We start from the raw sequence: 12086 nt of genomic DNA, 5'->3' as shown, positions 1-12086 counted from the left end.
CATGTCACAGTAATTTTGAGAAGATATTATTCTTAATTAGTGAATTAGTAACAATAATTATAGATTTCTTTCAGGAAAATTCTGAGTCCTCTTGCTTAAGTGCATGCATTCACTAATTACTCATTAAAAGCATGACAGAGACTGGTCGATATAAATGAAACATTTTTAAAAAACAGTTCAAAGGTTATTATTGTAAAATTAATCTTTAACTATAAAAGGCATTTTTAAAATAATATAATTTCTACCTAGTGTTGTTATTGTAACTGTTTACCAGCCAAACACTGGTGTGTACACCGGGTCAGTGAGGGTATCTAAGTGCAATATGGGTTCTCACAGGCGCCAAGCCGGCGTGAGACGTTTTCTGTCACAGTATCTCACTCCTCTCGGGATGTAAAAGATAATATTCACTGCTTCATTTGACCGTAAAGATAATCGTTATGTATCACTTTATTGTGGATAGTGTTATATACATTGACTAAGCATTCTTGTTCATTTAAATATAACCCTGCCACGGATACGTGCGCGCCTCGCTCAAAGTGAACACACGGTTAGACCCGCATTTTGGACTCCTGCGTCTTCCTCCGAATTAGTGTTTACGCTTCGAAGTTACAAAACGAAAAGAGATTCGAGGGGCGGCGCTGTATGCCGGACGCCAACAAGGTGTGTACATGTGTCACCGAGTTACCACCCCGGGCAAACCGTGAGAAGCTATGGCAGCCTGACTGTGACGCCGACAATATTCCCACAGTGTCTGTGGTTATAATGCGAATATCCCACTATATCGGGGGTGTACGGGGTGTCCAGGGAGGGGGTAGCTCCTCTTGTCATGTCCATTCTGGGGCAGCACACTCACCCTTGTGTGGCGCGTGGCCAAGTGGTTAATGTGTTGGACTAGCGATCTGAAGGTCGCTAGTTCGAGACCCAGCCGGGGCAGCGTGTTGTGTCCTTGAGCAAGGCGCTTAACTACACACTGCTCCAGTCCACCCAGCTGAAAATGGATACTGGCAAAATGCTGGGGGTTGACCTCGCAATAGACTGGTGTCCTATCCAGGGGAGAGTCTCGTACTCTCAGTCGCTTCACGCCACGGAAACCGGCATAACCTCTGCCTCGAACACTGCAGGGCGCTGGACCACCCAAACCATCTCCAAACTGCAAATCACAGAAACTCCAAAAGTTCCAGAATCACGTTCAAGGTGAAAACCACGGACATAAAGGACATAAAAGAAGGGAAATCCAGAAGATGTCCGTTGTATGCAGCCGCCATCTTGACCACCATCTCATTGTGCTTTTTATGCTGCACCAGACCCAGAGTAACAATCAATTTATTCTCCTTCACACTCGTGCACTGAAGAATGCCAATAAACAATCTTGAATCTCATAATTTTACATACCTCTATTAGGTCAGCTCTTATAGAACATAGAATCGTACAGCACATTACAGACCCTTCGGCCCACAATGTTGTGCCGACCCTCAAACCCTGCCTCCCATATAACCCCTCACCTTAAATTCCTCTATATACCTGTCTAGTTGTCTCTTAAACTTCACTAGTGTTTCTGCCTCCACCACTGACTCGGGCAGTGCATTCCACGCACCAACCACTCTCTGAGTGAAAAACCTTCCTCTAATATCCCCCCTTGAACTTCCCTCCCCTTACCTTAAAGCCATGTCCTCTTGTACTGAGCAGTGGTGCCCTGGGGAAGAGGCGCTGGCTGTCCACTCTGTCTATTCCTCTTAATATCTTGTACACCTCTATCATGTCTCCTCTCATCCTCCTTCTCTCCAAAGAGTAAAGCCCTAGCTCCCTTAATCTCTGATCATAATCTCTTATCCTCATCTTCTCCAGGTGTGAACAAAAGCAGCCTGCCTTTCTGCCCCCCCCCCCTTTTCCAATTGCAATGCTCCAACTGAACGTTCATATGATGTTCACACATTTGCAATATTCCCAACGGTTTTGGACCTCGTATCCAAGAAAGGATGCACTGGCAACAGACAGGGTCCAGAGGAGCAGTTCATGAGCGTGGATCCGGGAGCAAAAGGGTAACATGTCAGGAGCATTTGACGGCTCTGGGCCTGTTCTCGCTGGAGTTTGAAGAATGAGGTGGGGGGGTGTGGAATCTCATTGAAGCCTATCGATTATTGAAAGTGTGGATGTGGGGATGATGTTTCCATTGGTGGGGAGTCCAGGACGAGAGGGCACAGCCTCAGGATAGGGTCTACCTCAGCAAATATGCTTAAGACAAGGTTGGTTAGATTTTTGCATTGTAGTGGAATTAAGGGTCATGGGGAAAAGGAGTCAGTGGCGGGATCAGCTGTGATCTTATTGAACAGTGGAGCAGGCTTGATGGGCCGAATGGCCAACTCCTGCTCCTATTTCTTATATTTTTATGTTTTCTTCTTATGCTTGTCTGGTTTTCTTCAGAATGGAGATGAGGAAGAATTTCTTCAGCCAGAGGATGGTGAATCCGTGGAATTCATTGCCACAGACAGCTGCAAAGGCCGACTCATTGGGTGTATTTAAAGATGAGGTTGATAGGTTCTTGGGTAGTGAGACTGTCAAAGGTTACAGGATGAAGGCAAGAGAAATTGGTTGAGAGGGAAGATAAATCAGACTTGATGGGCCAGGATCCCTAATTCTGCTCCTACATTAAGGCAGCGTTTGATCGGTTACTGATTAGTAAGGGAAAGTTACAGGGAGAAGTCAGGAGAATGGGATTGAGAGGGAAGATAAGTCAACCACAATCGAATGGTGGAGCAGACTCGATGGGCCAAATGGCCTAATTCTGATCCCATGTTTTAAACAGACAGGAACTGATGATTGAAAAGCACTTGGCAAACCCCACACCTTCCTCGCCTAGGCAGCGGGATCCAGATCGTGAGGGAGCAGCGCCACCTTCAGGCTTCCCACTTAATTTACACACCACCCCGACTTGAAAGATTCATTCAACATCTATTCAAAATCTACTTCAACGTCATTTTCAAACGCTGAATCGCCCTGCTGGGCCGCACCTCCACCACAGGGAACGCAGAGGTTTAAGAGGAATAGCCTCCCTTTCCTGAGGGTATTCCCCTATTCTATTAGAAAATGTCAGAATCTGCGGGTTATGAGTGGGACGGGGAGGCAATATTACAACTTGGTTGCATCAGATCAGAGGTACTAAGCTTTCTTTTGCTTTGAAAACGCTGAAGTTCTATTATGTGAAAAAAGTGATATTACTCAAAGTTACTTCTCTAAGTTCAGTAGCACACACAAAAAAATGTTTGCAGACAACCCTGAGTCATATGGTAAGTAAAATTAAAAGGCTTACATCAAGTTAGCACATAGTACTTTTGAGGAAAATTGAAATGTGCATAGTTTTCAGCTGAATGCATTACTTGCTATTCTGTGAATTTTGTATTACGTATATTACATAACTATTTAGGTTGAGGTGTAACTGTATAGAAACAGCATGAATCGTACTCAGTACCGTGGAATACTCAAAATCAAGCTGAATTCAGGAACCTACCACATAGCATTTACATTGGAACTGCCACTAGCTTTCTTTTGCTTTGAAAACGCTTAAAGTCCTATTATGTGCAAAAGGTGATATTACTTAAAATAACTTCTCTAACTTCAGTAGCACACACATAAAATTGGTGGCAGACAACTCTTAAATCATATGCTAAGTAAAATTAAAAGGTTTACATCAAGTTAGCTCATAGCACTTCTGAGCAAAATTGAAATGTGCACTCTTTTGAGCTGAATGCATTCCTTTCTATTCTGTGAATTTTGTGCTAACTGTATCTAGATAACTTTTCAGGTTCAGGTGGGACTCTATAGATAGGAGGGAAGGTGTGTGGTTGGCGAAACTGAAGTTAGGACACACACGTTTGCAATCTGCTTTGGCACGCTTGTCGGTAAGTACAGGCACGGGTGGTGTGAATTTTGTAAGCTACCAGAGACAGTGGAACATGGCATGCCATAGGTATTTGTTAGAACATAGGATGCTGTTTAGGCAACTATAGGGTCGACCTGGGGTACCTAGGCTGCAGGATATTCTGGCAGCTGAGGTAGGGATGGTTAAGTGGCGTAGGGCCCCGGTGAACTTTTTAATCAAAGTGGGTTTGGTGAGCAGGATCAGATGCCTGTCATATTCCATCCCAGCTAATGCACCTTCCTGATAGATACCAGCCTCCACCAGCCTGAAAAGACAGACGGACATACATACTTTATTGATCCCGAGGGAAATTGGGTTTCGTCACAGTTCCTGTTTATTCCCCTCCATGGACGCTGCCTGATCTGCTGAGTTCCTCCAGCGTTTAGTCTGTTCTGCTCAAGTTTCCCAGCACCTGCAAACCCCTTGTGTTTATAACTGTTCACTATAAGTGTTCACTCTGGGAGGGAGAGGATTAACGGTGGGTTTTATGGAGGAGTGAGAATCCTCAATGGGGTGGTTAAGGGGTGCGAGTCAGTGACAGAATGAAGAGACCAAAAATGAAAAGACCACACAGCACACCACAGAGCAGCAGTTGGGGCAGGACGGTAACGATGCAGTTTGCATAACGCTAGCGACCCGCGTCCAGTTCCTCTATTCTCAGTGTTGGAGTTGGTTGTTTTTTAAATAATTTTTATAAGATATTAGTTGAATGAATGTAAGACTAAAATAGTCATTTTTGATCACATTTTAAACTCCTGTTTTTCACAGCACGCGGTGTTACAGCGACTTCTAGGTACAACGTTGCCTCAGGAAAGCAGCTTCCATCGTCTCGGCCCGAAACGTCGACCGTTCTTTTCTCCCCCGCAGACGCCGCCCGGCCTGCTGAGCTCCCCCGGCATTTTGTGTGTGTTGCTCGGATTTCCAGTGTCGGCAGACTTTGTGATTTGATCCATCGTCAAAGGTCACCAGCAGCCAGGCCGTGCTCTTTTCTCGCTGCTGCCATCAGGCAGAAGAACAGATACTACCCGTCAACCATCAGGCTCGTGCACAAAAGGAAACAACTACACTCATTCTAGTCCTGGTGTTCCCACAGCCGATGGTCTCACTTTAAGGACTCTTTCTCATTACTTATTGCTATTTATTTATATTTGCATTTGCACAGTCCATTGATCCTGTTCACAGTTACTGCTCTATAGATTTGCTGACTATGCCCGCAGGAAGATGAATCTCAGGGATGTTATGTGGTGGCATGTATAATAAATTTTACTTTGAACATTGAACTTTTGTTCTCCCCCTGCTGGTGGAAATTTGCTATAGCAGGTAATGCTTTATCACATGACCCGCGTGCTGCCATAGAGTATTTTGATTGGTGGATTCTTGCCTCAAGGATGTGATGTTATCCGGACTATAAAGGTGGTGGATTTTTTTTGCAAAAGCACCATCTCTAGTCCCCTTTCTTCTTTTTTATACCTTTTCCCCTTCGTACTCTGTCAGCTCCTCACTTAGTTTCGCATGGTCCGTGTCTGTCGTGAAGGATCGAAGTTGTTCCTTCATTCTGGAGCGCCTAAGTCAGAGAACCTGGGGATTGGAAATTGGCGAGATCTGACATCGGTGATGGGGTGTGTACGCTGTGGAAAAGGCCCTTTGATCCATCCCGTCTGTACTGACCCACATAACCAAACGCCCCTTGAAGATTGCCCCCATGCCTGCATTTGCCTCCTCTCTTGGTGGAAGGTTCTGGGTCACCTACAGCTTCTTGCCTTGCAAATCTCCTATAAACCTACCCCACCCCTCACATTTGACCTTTCTCGTGTGTTCACCTTTAGTAGTTGGATGGCTGTTCATCATAGCCCTCGAAGAACTGTGTGAAGACCCTCTTCAACAAGATTCTGCGCCATCAATTCGGAACCTTCCCTACCAGCCTAGTCAATCTCCCCCACGTTCCTCCATGATGTGAGCCAGCGGAGGGGGTAAGAAAATATGACGTGGGCGATCATGATCTTTCCTGGACCATGATTGATCTTGGCAAATTTTCCCACAGAAGTGGTTTGCCATCGCCTTCTTCTGGGCAGTGTCTTTACAAGAAGGGTGACCCCAGCCATTATCAATACTCTTCAGAGATTGTCTGCCTGGCGTCAGTGGTCACATAACCAGGACTTGTGATCTGCACCGGCTGCTACCTGCCCCCATGGCTTCACACGACCCTGATCGGGGGCTAAGCAGGAGCTACACCTTGCCCAAGGGTGACCTGCAGGCTGGCGGAGGGAAGAAGTGACTTACGCCTTTGGTAGGGACGTACCTCCACCCCACTACCCTGGGGAGAAAAACTCTGACTGCCTATACTTCTCATAATTTTACGAGCCTCTATCAGGTCTGCCCTCTGCCCCTGCAACTCCGGAGTGAACAGTCTAAGTTTGTCCAGCCCCTCCCAGCAGCTAACGCCCTCTTCTGCGGTCAATGTCCTGATGAGCCTCCTGCCTCTAATGAAGTGGCCGCTGAGTGTATGTCCATGGTGTCCTGCTGCTGTGGCCCGTCCCCTTCGGGGTTTGATACGTTGTGCATTCAGAGATGCTCTTCTGCATGCCACTGTTAAAGCACACGGTTACTGGAGTTACTGTCGCTCTCCTGTCATTTTGAATCAGTCTGGTCATTGTCCTTTGACCTTTCTGACTAACAAGAAAATTTCTCCCACAAAGCTGCCACTCACTGGATATTCCTTTTTTTTGTTCATTCTCTGTAAACTCTAGAGACTGTTGTGTGTGAAACTCCCAGGAGATCAGCAGTTTCTGAGATACTCAAACCACCCCATCTGGCACCGACAATCACTCCACGGTCAACGACACTGCGATCACATTTCTTCCCCATTTCCATGTTTGTTCTAAACAACCGCTGAAACCTCTAGACCATGCCGGCGTCCTTTGACGCATTGAGGAGCTGCCACGTGATTGGCTGGTCAGGTGTTTGCGTTAACGAGCAGGTGTACCTAATAAAGTGGCCACTGAGTGTTTATAAATAACACTGGCACCATGAGTCTTAGAGTCCTTGGTCGTTGTAGAATCAGTTCAGAGTTAAGCTGAGCGAAGTTATCCATGTTGGTTATGAAGGACTCCATGCACCCCTCATACAAACTCTTCTCCCTCCTGCCATCTGGGAAAAGGCTCCGAAGCATTCGGGCTCTCACAGCCAGACTATGTAACAGTTTCTTCCCCCAAGCTATCAGACTCCTCAATACCCAGAGCCTGGACTGACACCTTACTGCCCTATTGTCTTGTTTATTATTTGTGCACTTTATGCAGTACTCTAGAGTAGCTTTCTCTGTGTTGTTTTTTACGTAATTCAGTCTAGTTTTTGTACTGTGTCATGTAGCACCATGGTCCTGAAAAACGTTATCTCATTTTTTACTGTGCACTGTACCAGCAGTTATGGTCGAAATGACGTCAAAAGTGACTTGACTTGAAGAGCCTGGTGGTTGAAGAGTGGTAACCGTTCCTGAATCTGATGGTGCGGAGCCTAGGGCTTCTGTACCTTCTTCCTGATGCCAGAGACCTGGACGGTGGCAGTCTGTGCTGACGCTTCCTTGTGGCGGCACTCGTTGTAGACCCAGCCATATCCAAAGTTCAAAGAGACGTGTATATATCACAACGAGATTAATCTTCTTGTGGGTGTAATTCTCGCTTCGGTTTAATGTACGAGGCGATAGCCCCCAGCCCAGCCGAGAAATCTCATTTGGGTGGATGCTGCAGGACGTGTCCTGTTACAAATCAGTAACCCAAAATAACAAGCAGTACACAATATGCGATTAAACGATTGAGCTTTATACCCCCCCTAATGAAGGGTTTCCTCCCACAGACCCCTGGTATGAAGGCGATTGGAGGCACTGCTCCTCCCTCAGTCTCCAGGATGTCTTGCTGCTGACTGCTCTCTTCCAGCAAATAAAATTGATGCACCATCAATAACTCTCGGAGACGTGAGGCGAGATATAGGCTTTTATTAGCTGGAAGAGAGCAGTCAGCAGCAAGAGATCCCCACACGACATCCTGGAGACAGGGGGGAGCAGTGCCTCCAATCGCCTTTATACAGGGGTCTCTGGGAGGAGTCACAGGAGCAGTCAGCGGGGGGGGGGGGGGGGCGTGTCCAGACACGTATATGTAGTTCACCACAGGCCTGAAACGTTATCACGACCTCCTCCCATAGATGCTGTCTGGCCTGCTGAGTTCTGCCAGCATTTTGTGTTTTTTATTTGAGCTTTATAATTCTTCTTTGACTAAATGGTTAGTAAAGAAAACAAAAAAAAAGTACAAAGGCCCATTCTCATGAAACAGTCTATTGCACAAGGTTGGAGCTGACTGATAAGCCGGTCGTCCGCCATCGACCTCCTCCGATCGTCCGCCATCGGCCTCCTCCGATCGTCCGCCATCGACCTCCTCCGATCGTCCGCCATCGACCTCCTCCGGTCGTCCGCCATCGACCTCCTCCGGTCGTCGCTGCCCTTCGGACCCTCACTCCAAGCCCACTCCGTCCGAGGTCTACCAACTCCCTCCATTCCCGTCCTCTCTCCTCATCTCTCCCCGGCAAAAGAGCGCGAAAATCTCCCTTCCAGACTCGCAAGAAAGAACGACATTTCTCTCATTCGGTAGACCCCGCATTCCAAACGCCGTTATCTCTAGTCATAACCCAGACACTGCTGCTACAGAGAAACCATTACATTAGCAGTGAAACATTACAGCATGTTACATACTCGGTAATTCCATCATAGATTGAACACACGACTGGGTGATCAACCGGAGTGCAAGACCCACTCTCCATAGAGTTTTCCGTTCCCATTGGTGTTTCCATACCAGGATGTGATGCAGCCAATCAGAAATCTCTCCACCGTCCACCTATAGAAGTTTGTTAACGCTTTAGGTCACATTGCCCAATCTACGCAAACTTTTAAGGAACCAAAACCGGTCGTGCCTTCTTTGTGTTGACATGCTGTCCTAGGGTTAGGGTTCTACCAAAGAATTTAAAGTTTCTGACCCTCTCCACCTCTGATCCCCCCAATGAGAATCTCTTGCTCTCTTGAGGTATTGAGTTGCAATTTTAAATATACTGAGTTGCATTTTACAGACACGCAAAATTCCGCAGATGCTGGAAATCCGAGGCAACACGCGCAGAGTCCGGGCCGAACTCAGCAGCGCCTTGGGAGATGAATGAGCAGTCGGAGTTTCAGAGCCGAGACCCTTCTTCAGGACCGGGAAGGAAGGGGGAGGGCGCCAGAATAAAAGGCAGATGGGGAGGGGGGAAGGAGGATGGCTGGAGGGTGAGAGGTGAAGCCAGGGGAGTGGGAAAGGTCAAGGGCTGGAGAGGAAGGAATCTGATTGGAGAGGAGAGTGGACCATGGGAGAAAGTGGGGGGGGGGGGGGGTGGGATCCATTTGGAAGGGATAAGCAGGTGAGAAGAAGTGAGAGGCCAGAGAGGGGCATAAAAGAGTGAGATTCGATGTTCATGCCATCTGGTTGGAGGCGGCCCAGACGGGATATAAGGTGCTGTTGCTCCACCCTGGGAGTGACACTCCTTGGCATTTTAATGTTTGCAAAACCAGAACTACTTTGATCGCCTTTGACCTTATTTTGTCCCAGTTATTTTTGCAAGTCCGGAAGAAGATTGGGCCTCCGGCGGACAACTCGACCAAGGGCGACGTCCTGCAGGCGGTTCACGAAACTACTCCTTTCACTTCTGTGTGGCTCCTACTACTGTCGGTGAGCAGCTGTGGTCCACGTGGCAGCGGCTGAGCGGTCTGGCGCTTTGCCGTCTCCGAGGGGGCTGCGGGCAGAAATATACAGCCGGGAGACGGTGGGGGGGGGCGGTGCAGGAGCCCGTCAACAGCTCCATTTCTCGCAAGTCCTGCCGACGGTGGTTGGTATATGGGTCAAGTCGAGTGGGGAAGGGGAGTCAGAGTTCAGCCGTTCTTCGCTCCCTCCTGCCGGAGGAAGGAGGCTGCATGAGGCACTCCCCCTCCCTCCCTCTCGGTCGCTGCTCCCCGGGCAAGGCCCTTGCGTTCAAACGCTCTGCGGTGCCCGAGCAAGGCTTAGTCGGCACAGTTTGTGGATTAGGCTCCGCAGTTTGCGTTATGATCTCCTTGGGCTTCCGGCCGCTCCCAATTTGGACAGTTTTGAATTGGGATTCCCTGCAGACAGTGAACTGAAAGGAATATGCCTGCACTCCTCCGATTTTGTGTTCCATACTCTGGTCCTTTCGCTCTCGTTCTGTTGTTGCCCTCTGCGTGGTTTGTGGGGGGGGGGGGTTGGATGGTTTTCTCTGAACGGGTTTCTTTGTTTCCAGGCTGCCTGTGGGAAGACGACTCTCAGAATGGAATTCTGCATACACACTCCGAAGCTTTGTAAAGATTGTTTAATTATGGCAATTCATATTTTTTATTGTGAATGCTGTTTATATGATGCTCTGTGCCCGGAACGCTGCCACAGCGGACTGGGAGGATGAGATCCGATGGGCAGGAAGGTGGATCTGCAACGCTCTGTGTAGAGTGAAGGACATGGAGAAGGCACAGAAGACATCACGGTCATCCACCGCTACCGAGGAAGACTCCAGTTAGTGACGACTACTGGACCCAGACTCCTGAGGTTGAGGGAGTGGAGCTGCCCCGGACATGACGGACGATCACTGACCTCCACGGCTACTTCCTGTGGACAAGAACTGGGGTGGACCTGCCCCATCTGCGAGGAGTCTGTATGATCTCCCTGTGGCCGCGTGGGTTTCCTCCGGGTGCTCTGGTTTCCTCTCACAGTCCAAAGACATACCGGTTGATGGGTAAATTCTCCTGTGAGTAGGCAAGGATTATATCAGTTGTTGCTGGGTGTCATGGCTCAAAAGGCCTGGATGGACCCTATTCCACGCTGTATATCAGTCAATAAATAAATATGTAAATAGATAAATAGAGAAATAAATAGTCAAATATAAATAAATAAGTAAATAGAGCTTGAAATGGATGCAATCCCCAGCTTTCAAGCAGAATTTGGCGCAGAGTGCGCAAATTGTCCCAATAATGGCCAACACCGCCCTCTGGTGGCTGCTTGCAATATTACAGCTGCTCCAGTCCCAGCTTTTCAAGATTAAATACTAATTAATAACTAAATTCAAGTAATCAAGTAATACAAATTATGCATTACAATTATGTATTGCATTATGTAATGCAAGCAGGGTTTTTCCACTGAGTTTACAACTGGGTAAAGGGTGAAAGGTAAAAAGCTGAAGGGGAACATGAGGGGCAACTTCTTCCACTCGGAGGGTCGTGAGAGTGTGGAATGAGCTGCCAGCACAAGTGATGCATATGAACTCGATTTCAACGTTTAAGAGAAGTTTAGATGGGTAGGGAGGGTTATGGGAGCAGGCAGTTTAAATGGTTTGGCACAGACTCGATGGGCCGAAAGGCCTGTTTCTGCGCTGTATTTCTCTCGACTCTATGACTCCCTTTCTCCAGGGACGATGCCATCCCAGAAAATTGCCAGGCAATTGAGAGTTGAGGCAAGTAAGAGGTGGGCAGTTCTGAAAGGGGCAGTACGAGGGAGCTCTGCACTCTGGGGGGAAGTTCTGAGCGCTCTGTGCGGTGGGAGGGGCCGGTCTAAGATCATCATGTTCAACACCCGGTACAAGTTTTAGCAGACACTGCCCCTCCCTCGCCGATGAAGAGGACGGGGCCGAAATGCGAACGGAGACGAGGAACCACCTTTCAGATTCACCGACAGAGTGAGCTTCGCACACTCCACGGACACGGGAGTTCTCTTCCCGCCGAGAACAAGCGGCAAGCTGGGGGGTGGGGGGGGGGGCAGTACTGAGGGAGCGCCGCAGGATGGGCAGTACTGAGGGAGCGCCGCGCTGGGCGAGGGACAGTAGTGAGGGAGAGCCACACTGTGGGAGGGACAGTACTGAGGGAAAGCCACACTGGGAGGGACAGTAATGAGGGAGCGCCGCGCTGGGCGAGGGACAGTAGTGAGGGAATGCCACACTGGGAGGGACAGTAGTGAGGGAGAGCCACACTGGGAGGGACAGTACTGAGGGAAAGCCACACTGGGAGGGACAGTAGTGAGGGAATGCCACACTGGGAGGGACAGTACTGAGGGAAAGCCACACTGGGAGGGACAGTAGTGAGGGAGCGCCACACTGGGAGGGA

The 12086-nt window shown here is 48.5% G+C and overlaps 1 long non-coding RNA gene across 1 annotated transcript; it reads left to right on the top strand.

Annotated features, from left to right (window-relative positions):
- The first annotated feature begins 328 nt into the window (after nucleotides 1–328).
- LOC132386051 (uncharacterized) lies at nucleotides 329–5578 on the top strand. The gene is made up of 3 exons (XR_009509396.1): nucleotides 329–660; nucleotides 3800–3896; nucleotides 4685–5578. It is a non-coding gene; the product is annotated as an uncharacterized LOC132386051 (long non-coding RNA).
- The last annotated feature ends 6508 nt before the right edge of the window (nucleotides 5579–12086 follow it).

This window comes from Hypanus sabinus, unplaced genomic scaffold, assembly GCF_030144855.1.
Source record: "Hypanus sabinus isolate sHypSab1 unplaced genomic scaffold, sHypSab1.hap1 H_10, whole genome shotgun sequence".
Lineage (NCBI taxonomy): Eukaryota > Metazoa > Chordata > Chondrichthyes > Myliobatiformes > Dasyatidae > Hypanus > Hypanus sabinus.
This window is presented reverse-complemented; position numbering and strand designations above follow the sequence as displayed.